Consider the following 10,481-nt stretch of genomic DNA (forward strand, 5'->3'; position numbering starts at 1 on the left):
CTACTCTTGCACAGTTCGGTTTCTAGCACCCACATGGCAGCTACTAACTGTCTATAACGCCAGTTCCAGGGAATCCAACACCCTCTTCAGGTGCACATGCGGTACATATATATAAATGCAGGCAAAACACTCATACCCATAAGCTAAGAAAAATTCTTTACAACACAAACAAAAAGCAATTACTTCCATAGAAAGGAACGTTGGTTAGTGATTAAAATTAGCAAGGACATTTTTTCATAATCATAATAAAGAAAATTATCTTTCTCTGTAGAGCTAAGAAAAGCAAGATACAAAATAATATATGGTATCCTTAGTATAAAGATAATATGTGGGAGTTTTAATAAACATTTCTTCTGAGAATATAGGTGAGGAGAGTTTTGCCGTTTAACCTTTTAATAATGTAATATTTTATTTAATAAACACATATTATTCTGCCGTAATATTTGAATGTTAACAATAATGATGATAGCATAGAAGACTACCAGTAAGATCATAAATATCCAACTTTTCTGCAAGGGTAGATCATTTATTCACAGGAAAGTCTTAATAATTACTTCTTTGAAAAAAATGAAGGTTAAGTTATATCATAGAATTCTGAAAAATGAATGAAGAAAGGTTTCAAATCATTCCTTTTTCTAAAGATTTATTTCGATATTTTTAATTGTGTGTGTATGTGTGTATGTTTGTGTGTGGTGTGTGTCTGTGTATGTGAAGTTGAGAGATGTCATTTCCCCCATGGGACTGGAGTTAAAGGTGGTTGTAAACTGCCTGATCTAGGTGCTACAAACGAAGCTTGAGTCCTCTGCACAAGCCATCCTCTCTCCAGCCTCTCAAATCACTCTCAATCTTGAATACTAAGAATAGATTTTGTAAGTTCAATTCCTTGTAAATTATCAAAGCAGGTTTTAGTCAACATATCATGTTGCCTACAAAATGGGAATTGCTTTTCTCAGCGTCCCTATTCCCTATTGGAAATTTGGGTAACCCCTTCAGAGGATGGCATGATAAGAACAGGAGGTAGGAATTGGATAGGCAGTTAAGATAAAAAGACCCTCAAGAAATGTAGCCAGTTTCCTGACTAAAAGTCAAAATACCCTTCAGCCTGTTAGCAACATACTCTGTTCCAAGGCTGAAAGTGCCAAAAGTATTTGGGAACTTGTATCTAATTCTTAAAAGATTTTAGGGTTACCTCTTCTGAGGAGGGAATGTTGGAGGGGAGGGAGTGGGCGTGGATTTGATTGAAATGCCTTATGTGCATGTATGAAATTCTCAATAAAGTTTTTGTAAAAATTCAAAAAAGAAAAAGATGTAATGAAATTATGACATTCATCTGAAAACTGTATAGTATTTACAACCCAACCACTCTAAAAATCGTCATCTATGAATGTTTACAGTGCAAGGTTTGAGACCTTGTACTCTGCTATTCAACTTTTGGTTTCATAGTATGACTTAAATCACATAAACCAAGAGCTACTGTAGTAAAGTCCTATTCTGCAGCACAGTTTTCAGACATGGACTTCTATACTGCAGTAAACCCAAGTCCCCCATGGACACTAATACAGAAATTCTGCAGCCCAGGTGCCTTTTTTCCTTTTACACATCCATGTTCTAACTGTAGTAGAGTTAGAATCATAATTCTAGTAATTTTTTTTTTACTTTACTGAATACCAGCTTGAGAAATCCTTAGAATATTTATAGGCAGGATAATAAATGACGATTCCTGTGGTTTCTATTTCCTTATAGATCTGTGAATATGGGAACAGTCATAACTTTGCCTCCTCGTAAATTCACTTCTACAAACGCACCCCTGCCCTGAGCTTGTGGTGACACACACACCATGCAACAACAAGAATAGCTTTTCAGTTTTCTCTAATGTTCATTCTCTCTCCATTGCTTGTCATGCTACTAGATGTCAGTCCATTTTTGCTAAGCCAGAGAATGGCATCTATTCACAAATACTATCATTTATTCTCCTTAAAATGTATACAGGGCAATTCTATACCTAAAATCAAGTGTTAAAAACCTTAAATAGAATACCAGAATGACTCTGTTAAAGAAATGTGAAAAAAAAAACCATTTCACCCTCAAGAAAAAAAAATCTATGAAGAAGAAATAAGAAATATCAGCTAAATTAATGTTTTCCTCATCTGTCCCCTAAAGGAAAAAAAAAATGAAATTGCCTCTTGCAGAAAGGAGTTGGCTTTTTAAAAAATCTGTTATAATCTAAGCATCTGTGAGCCTTTACAGTGCATTCCTTTGTCAGTAAGCAGAAAGAGAAAAGCCCCATGCCCATGAAGGTTACCAGGAAGCAGAAGAAGGAAAGCCAGATACACACATCATTAAAGCAAAGTGCGGGTGCTGAGAACAGCCCTACAAACTCCAAGAGGAATGATCGCTTCCTGCTGTGCTGATCTGAACCCACTCTTTCCTCACCGTGTTATTTGCTCTCCCATGGAATCTGACTCAAGGAATATGTCCTTTCTTGGGGCCATTGATGAGCCTATTCTTATGCAGCTGAGATGACTGGATCAGGGCATAATTTGAAATTTCTTTTCACAGTTACAGTTCCACAGGTTTCCAGACAATTTTACATGTTAGAGGCAACTCTGCTTCACAAATGGAGGAATTCTTGAAAGAGCATTTATTATGGTAATAATAATGCTGAAATAAATAATATTACGAAAGCATTAAAATGGAGAGTTGGTACCTATGGTATGTCCATAGTATCATCAGCTTTGAGAAGCAAAGATGTTATCTCTCTGTCTTTGTTCTTTATAGATTTTATAGTTATGAATATGCCATATTTACAATAATATTGTTCCCCTTTTCACTTGATGCGATAGTGTTAACAATTACCATATTTTTGCAGTCTCCCTAGCAACACAGGTTTCTGGCAGAATAAAAATACATGCAAATGGATGTATTAGTTTTAGATAAATGATCTGTAGCAGCCATTATTTGTGCCATTTTGAATGAATTCATCATTGAAACGCTGCAGTGACCATCTTAATACAGAGTTGCTGCTGGACATACAAAGCAATCAAAACACAGACATTGCTATAAGCACATTTGTGCACTCTTTCAGTGCACGTGTTATGTAACTCATAGCGTTAATAAGTTAGCTGTTCTTGACTCTACCTATGAAAGATAGGAAATCGAAGTTTCAAAGTCAGTCAATGGGAAAAATCTACCACCCCAAACGAATTCATCATTCTGACAATGTTCCTTCTCCACGTTTCTCCATGACTGACGTCATTTTTCTCCTCCAGACTGAAAACCCAGTGTTATAAAATCCGTATCCCCAAGCAAATTTCTAACTCCCTGAAGTGCATTTTCCTCTAGATGTCTCCATGCAACGTCCCATGCGGTCCTTCCCTGCTGAACTATTTCAGAACGTTTCCCTGAGCTTCCCTGGTGCTGTTACTCCTAGACCCACACAGGATCTCTTTTTAACTTTCTCTATTCTCATTGTCAAGTATTTAAGAGCATCGCCATGTCTGGGACTGAATGACCAGAACAAACGCTTTATTATTCAGTTTTCTCTATAATCCATTCCTCAAGCTTCTTAGATTAGAACATTCATTAAGTCACTCTCATACTTTCAGTCATGGCATAAAAGGTGCAAACCTTACAGCGTGAGTCCTTTCTACGGTCTCGGCTTCATCTTCTTTCCTCTCAGTCTGTCAATCGCATGGCGTGTTCACAGGCTTTATGAATGTTCAAGACTCAGTATTCTCCCCACCTCCAATTTTTTTTCTACCTCTATTTTCTATTTTTCCTCTCTGTCAAAAATTGCATTCCTTGAGGCTGGAGAGATGGCTCAGTGGTTAAGAGTACTGGCTGCTCTTGCAGAGGACCAGAATTTGTACCCAGCACCCATATGAGTTTGGTTCTCAGAACCCACATGGTATCTATCATAACTAAAGTTCTAGGGTATCTGATGCCCTCTTCTGGCCACTTGCATACAAGTAGGCAAAACATAACAAAATTTAAAATCATACTCCTCTTTCTATTTCAGTCACTACTTCCTTATGAAAGCTTGAGTTTTCCATACAGGATTGATATAATTTTTATATGACAGTCTGTGTATCTTTGTATTAAACTAGAATTTGGGATCTCTTTTGATTACTTATACCTCTCTGTCTCTTTGTGCACTCAGTTCTCATCAATGGCAGGGCATATTTCAGTCATCCATATAAAGGAGCAGGAGGCCATGTTGTGCAGACTTGGAAATTAGCTACCTAGAGCTCCTTATACACCACCAGAGTTGTCTATTAAAGACTTTGTGTCATCCATACAAAACACAGTCTCTCATAAACTGAAATCTTTGGCTTTGGCAGGAAGTTTGCTAGCCACAATGTCGTTATGAAGACATGTCAGAGAGCTGAGAGCTCAGTTCAGCACCCAGAGATCTAAGCCTAAATGGTATCAGTGAGTGACCATCATTCTCATGTCTCCTCATAGTTGAAGGACACAAGCTCCATATTAGCCTTTTTTGATATGAACAGAATACATATTTGAGCTAGAAAGAAAATGAGAACAGGCACTGACACCTGCTGCTAACCCATCACCCCAACTACTTCATGAATAATTCTATAACATTTGTTTAATAATTTCTCTGTGATGACTCTGTCAAATGCTGTGTGTGTGTGTGTGTGTGTGTTTGTATGATGTATTTACATTTGTGCAAGTGTGGGCACACACATGGCATATCTTACATGTGGAAGTCAAAAAACAAGTTTCAGGAGTCAGATCTCTCCTTCTACCCTAGGAGTCCTAAGAAACAAACTCAGGTTGTCAGGCTTGGGACTACAGCAATATTTTTACCTACTCAACTGTCTCATAGGCCTAGGTTGGTCTTTTGAAATGAAATTTGTCTATATTCCTTAATACATATATACTGACTTCAGTAAGCAGCACCTAAACTAAAATAAGAAGTTTAAGTAGATTTGTAGATAGTTTAATTCTTTTAAAAATCTATTTGTGGCCAGGTGTAGTTGCTCATGCCTTTAATCCCATCACTCGGGAGGCAGAGGCAGGTGGATCTCTTTGAGATCAGGGCCAACCTGATCTACATAGTGAGTTCCAGGCCAGCTGAGCTACAGAGAGACCCTGTCTCAAGATGATCAAAAAGTTTCTATTTGAGGTCAGGTCTCTAAGTTTAGGTATCTCTGTTTAAAGAGCATGAGAGAGATTGAAAGAGTGTGAATTGATTCTACATGTCCATAGTTCTTCTAAATTACATCCACAATATAATCTTGAATGTAGCTACATATTAAACTGAATATGGACTATTAAATTGTATTGGATAGACCACAGATATATATTAAATCTATCTATGGCCATAATCATTGGGTCCTAAGAGAGCAATATTATCCTTTTTAGACTAAGTTTTTATGAAATAAAAACAAATAGGGGCATATCAGAGGGGATCATATTTCTTTGAATATTTGTACATGAAGACTATGGTCTTCCTTCTTTAGTTTTTTTAATTATAAGAAACAAAGCTCACCAGTGATGTTTGTCCTAAGATCTAGTAAAGTATGAATTAATAATAAAAGCTATACACAAATTAAAGTTAATTCCAGAATTGTAAACATCAAGAAAGTTTCTGGGTTTTATGTGAATAAAATCCAAACTAGTTTGGGAAATTGGAAGGGGATCTTAAAATTTGGGTTGATTTCTTAATTATAAATGAACAAAATTAATAACTACATAAAGCATGATAAATTAACTATAATATTTAGTACTTTAGACTAAACATTTATAATATTCAAAAAGATTAAAATATTAATTTTTCAAAATTAATTGATAAAGATTGGTCAAAATGAAGAATGAGATACCAAAAATTTCAGAGGAATAAAAATATTTCAAACAAAAGAAATATTTTAAAGGAAATATTTGTTGATTTTAATACATTACATTTAGAATAATCAATTTTAATGGAAAGGAAAACACTTATAGTAGCAGTTTAGTGAAAATATTTCTACTAAGCAGGAGCTCTAGTTCATGTCTGTGGCCTACAAAGTCATATTCCAAAATCAAGAGGAAGGCATCAAATGGAAATAAGTTACTGGGTACTACATATAGTCAAAGTACATGAGAGGTAATGTGACTATTAAGCAAAAATGACATATTGATTTCTGTACTATATCACAGTATTTATACACTTTTAACATGTAATAGAGCTATCAGAACATGGTCTAAAAAGATTTATACCATGATATAACTACATCTGTGGATGACGATGAGAATGAGACTCACGGAAAGAACACAGGAGATTTCAGGGCTTTGAAAACTCATATCATTATGATTATAATAGCTACTATTTATTGTTTATTGCCTACTAACGCTCCTTTTAAGGACTTGCCCACTAATCTTTTTCAATTCTCATAACAGCCCTGTCAGAGGATTATCAAATTACTCTCATATTGCACACAAGGAAGTTTAAGGCTAGAGAAGCAACTTTCCTGAGACCACACAGATATTGAATTTTCAAGCCATAAATAAGAGGTTAAATTGTGCCTACTAATATATTCTTCATAAGGCAAAGCACAGACCCACTTTACACAATCCAAGGAGGAGATTCCCTTCATTTGACATGTTAAGATTAAAATTCCTCGCCCGCCCCCCCCGCAAAAATGCTTAGTACTCAACTCGGTCCCCAAATTCAGTTACTCTTCTCTAGACAGGTGTTTTGTTCCCCAGGTGATCAAACATTTTTGCTTGTACATGGCCAGCACAGAATTTTACAGTGTGCTTAGCTCCTCTTTGATGCTTGCCTTGGGAGAAGCATATTTATTTGAAGATAAGAGGTAGAACTGGATGTCCAGAAAGCTCCTGAATGTCCAGAAAAATGCTCAACACAAGTTCCTTTCTCATTGTAATAAGTCATCTAGTCAGATAAACTGCAGAGCTCACTTCTTATCCTGCCCGTTGGGTATCAGCAATCCAGGATTGATCACTGACCAAAAAATAAAGCTTGCCCTAAAGATTATGTTTACGTTTCCAAATAGGAATGAAACTTCAGCCATCCATCAGCTGAAAGCCAACTGTGAAGTTCACTCAAAAACAAAACAGGCAGTTAGCCAGGCAATTGCTTCATTTTCAAAAGTTCTACATTAAATTCAAATGTTATTCGAGGTTCCCTGCCATTCAGATTAAATTGACATTTAGAAAGAAAACATGCATTCTCTCCTAACCTTTAGAAGTAACATAGGATGTAGACATTTCAATCTTGTTTCTTTCTCTCTTACTTGTGTTTCTTATCCATTTATTCAATGCTCAAACAATTATTTCTTAACCTTTGATAGAAAGTGATGAGCTGTTCTGGGAACAGGAAGTATCAGTATTTCAATAGACCTGAAGAGAACCGTTCTCCATAATTTTATTTATCTCTCTTGAAAATAAATTAAAATGAGACGAACCAAAGGTCACTATTTCTCTTTTGAGGGGAGAGAGTGTGATTCAATATTTCCTTAGATAAGATAGACATCTTTTCTGAGTAAACAAAAGTAAAACATATAATGTGCACTGTATTATCAAATTATTCTGCCTAAACTTTGACAGAGGGTAAAACAAACCCAGATTTCCTTACTTGAAATGTTAGTAGCTTTTGGTCATAATGCTTCCTGTACAAAAAAGTGAGATCATAAAATTAATGGCAGAGAATGTTGGCTAGGTATTTCATCTAGAGTGGCCATGAAGCATTGACAGGGTTAGTAGTGAGTCCTCATGTGAAGTTTATTCACAGATTGTTTATACACAGGAAAGAGAACATTGCAATCGGATGGCCAAAAATCATAAGGACAAAGTGATATTTCCTTTTATGAATCAGTGAGTGGGAAATATTTTAATTCTAGAGCTAGACTGTATGGACTAAAACTCATTTTTGTAAGGACTAAAACTCACTTTTAAATGCCACTAAAGCGTAAAGGCATGCTATTTAAAGGCATAAATTAGAAGTAATGGAGTGAATTGATGTGAAAGTGCTCCAGAGGCTGCCCTGTTGCTCTTTGGCGACATGTAGATGAACAGAAAGTGGTCACATCAACACAAGACTAGAGTAAGAAGTGAAGACTCCAAGAAGTTCTGTTAAAAAACCTTAGTCTGCTATTGTCCGTGAGCCCTTTAACAATCACGTGTTTGAAAAGTGTCCACACTTCGTACCAGATTGGATTCATTCTTACCCTCCTCTCCTCTTCCTCCCCCTCTCCCTCCCTCCCATGACTTTTTCCTTCCTTCTTTCCAGTTTTGTTTTTTAAAGCTTAGTTTTGTGTGGGATTGGGGCGGGGCAAGGTCTCACACTGTGGCCCACGCTGTCTTGGAATTCATTATGAAGTTTAGATTGGCCTCAAACTCACAACAACCCTCTTTCCTAGGTCTTATGAGTTCTTGGATTGCAGGTATAAGCCACTAGGATTAGCTTTGGATGTTGGTTTTTAAGTAGCATTTTTCATAGGATCCTTTTACTGACAGGGCTGATGCTGAGATTGGGGCAGGAAATATGAAAAACATACTCAGAGAATCTTCAAGAGGCCAAAGAAAGGAAATGCTTAAGAAACAAAACGTGAGCAGAGTGTGGTGGTCCATGCCTTAGAGACAAGCCTGGTCTATTATAGTGAGTTCCAGTCCTGGTGGAGCTACCAGGAGACCCTGTTTCTTAAAGATCCCCGCCCACCCCTGCCTGCCCATCCGATGGGAGTAAATATCAAAAGGACACCGTAGCCAACTACAACAGTTTCTGGTTGCACATTCACCTAACAAGAAAGGTATTTTGTTGCCTTACTTACATGCTCCCTTGGATGGTTGATCTTTTCTTGTATACACACAAAATGAAGGCGCCTGTGGATACTGATGGGAATGGGTAACCAATTACTTGGGAAATTGTAATGAGATTCAGATGGTAATGGACAGCCAATTCCCCTTGACTCTCAATGATCTATTGTCTGCTTTGGAAAGATCTTCTAGTCCTAATTATATTTTTAGCAAGCCTTCTGCCAAGAAGTTATTGTTATTTGCCTCCATTGAGTAAAAATGTTCTTATGTAGATAACAGCCAAATCAGGGTCTTAGTCTGCAGATCTTCATGCTGCCTAGGATTCAAAATAAGGCAATGCTTCAGGGTTTCATTTGAACTGGTGCTGAGCAAAAACCACCTACGGTTTGTTCTGCCTTGACTTCTCTAAAACACAAACCTTTATCCTGCAAAACTGCAGGCATGGTACTCCCAGCAACATGTTTCTTAGAAAGCTTTCCAGGATTTGTTCATCCTGAAATACTACTATATGTCTGAATGGCTTGATCAGCTACTATATTTCACTATCTGAGTACTTTCATGAACTAAAATGTCATCATCTTATTCCCAAAGCTCAGTTCCTGGTTGACTTAACCCCAGTGACATGGTTTGGTCATCTTCTTGGGGGTGTAACTGTGGTGGAGCCTGTTCACCTGCCTCTTTCTTTTTTAATTTCATATTTTATTTTATACATATGAGTGCTTTGCCTGTATGTGTATAAATGTACTATGTGCAGTACCCCTGGAGGTCAGAAGAGGGTGTTGTCCCCTGGAACTGTAGTTATAGACAGTTATAGCCACATGGGTGCTGCGAACCTACCTTGGACCCTCTGCAAGAGCAGCTAATGCTCTTAACAACTGAACCATTTCTGCAGCACCTACATTTGTCTTTTAAGATGAGCACAAGTCATCATAAACTTCTCATCCTGAAGTTGAGGTGATTTTATGCTTTGCACAGGATACAATCTACATGTAAGACAACAGTCAAACAAAAAGTCACACAAAGTCAGCAGACCTTCTCAATTAATTTAAAAGACATAGAAGACCTGAGAAAATAACTTCAGATCATGTAGAAGCTAGAGTACTAGACCAATTCTGCAGCCAGAAACCAGCTTTTTATATAACTTGTTTGAAACAAAGAACCAAATGCTCAGAACCATCAAGATTTTGTCCCAAATCATGTAATGAATTTTTTATATTTAAAATTAGCATGATGATCTGAGAATTGACATGCTAAAATTAATCATATTCCCTATTAGACTACTTTCTGATAGGTCCATTTGTCTTCAGAACTAAAGCAAATCCTCCCCACCTTGTCTCCAACAACACGGTGAGCAGCCGGGGAACCAGCTTGATTCCATCTTTTCAGAAGCAGTGTTTTTGGAGGTCCATTTTTTCTCAGGAACTTGGTAAACCCTGTTCCCTTAATTTGCCCCTCTAGCCTAGGATATCTTCCCAACTGTGTTTACATGTGACAGCCTCACTGCGCATCATGAATCCCAGTCATCTCTAGCTTTCTCTGTGATATGTCGCCGACACTTAATGGTGAGAAAGAAGCATTCTGGAAGAAGACTGGAATAGTATCCAACCTCCTTAGATGTTCAGTAGATGGAAATTAAACTTCTATAGTTCTTATCCCACCTCACCCCACATTTCTGTTAATTTTGATCTAACAGACTGAACTTA

Source organism: Nannospalax galili, unplaced genomic scaffold (genome assembly GCF_000622305.1).
Source record: "Nannospalax galili isolate Female #2095 unplaced genomic scaffold, S.galili_v1.0 scaffold161, whole genome shotgun sequence".
In the NCBI taxonomy this organism is placed as follows: domain Eukaryota; kingdom Metazoa; phylum Chordata; class Mammalia; order Rodentia; family Spalacidae; genus Nannospalax; species Nannospalax galili.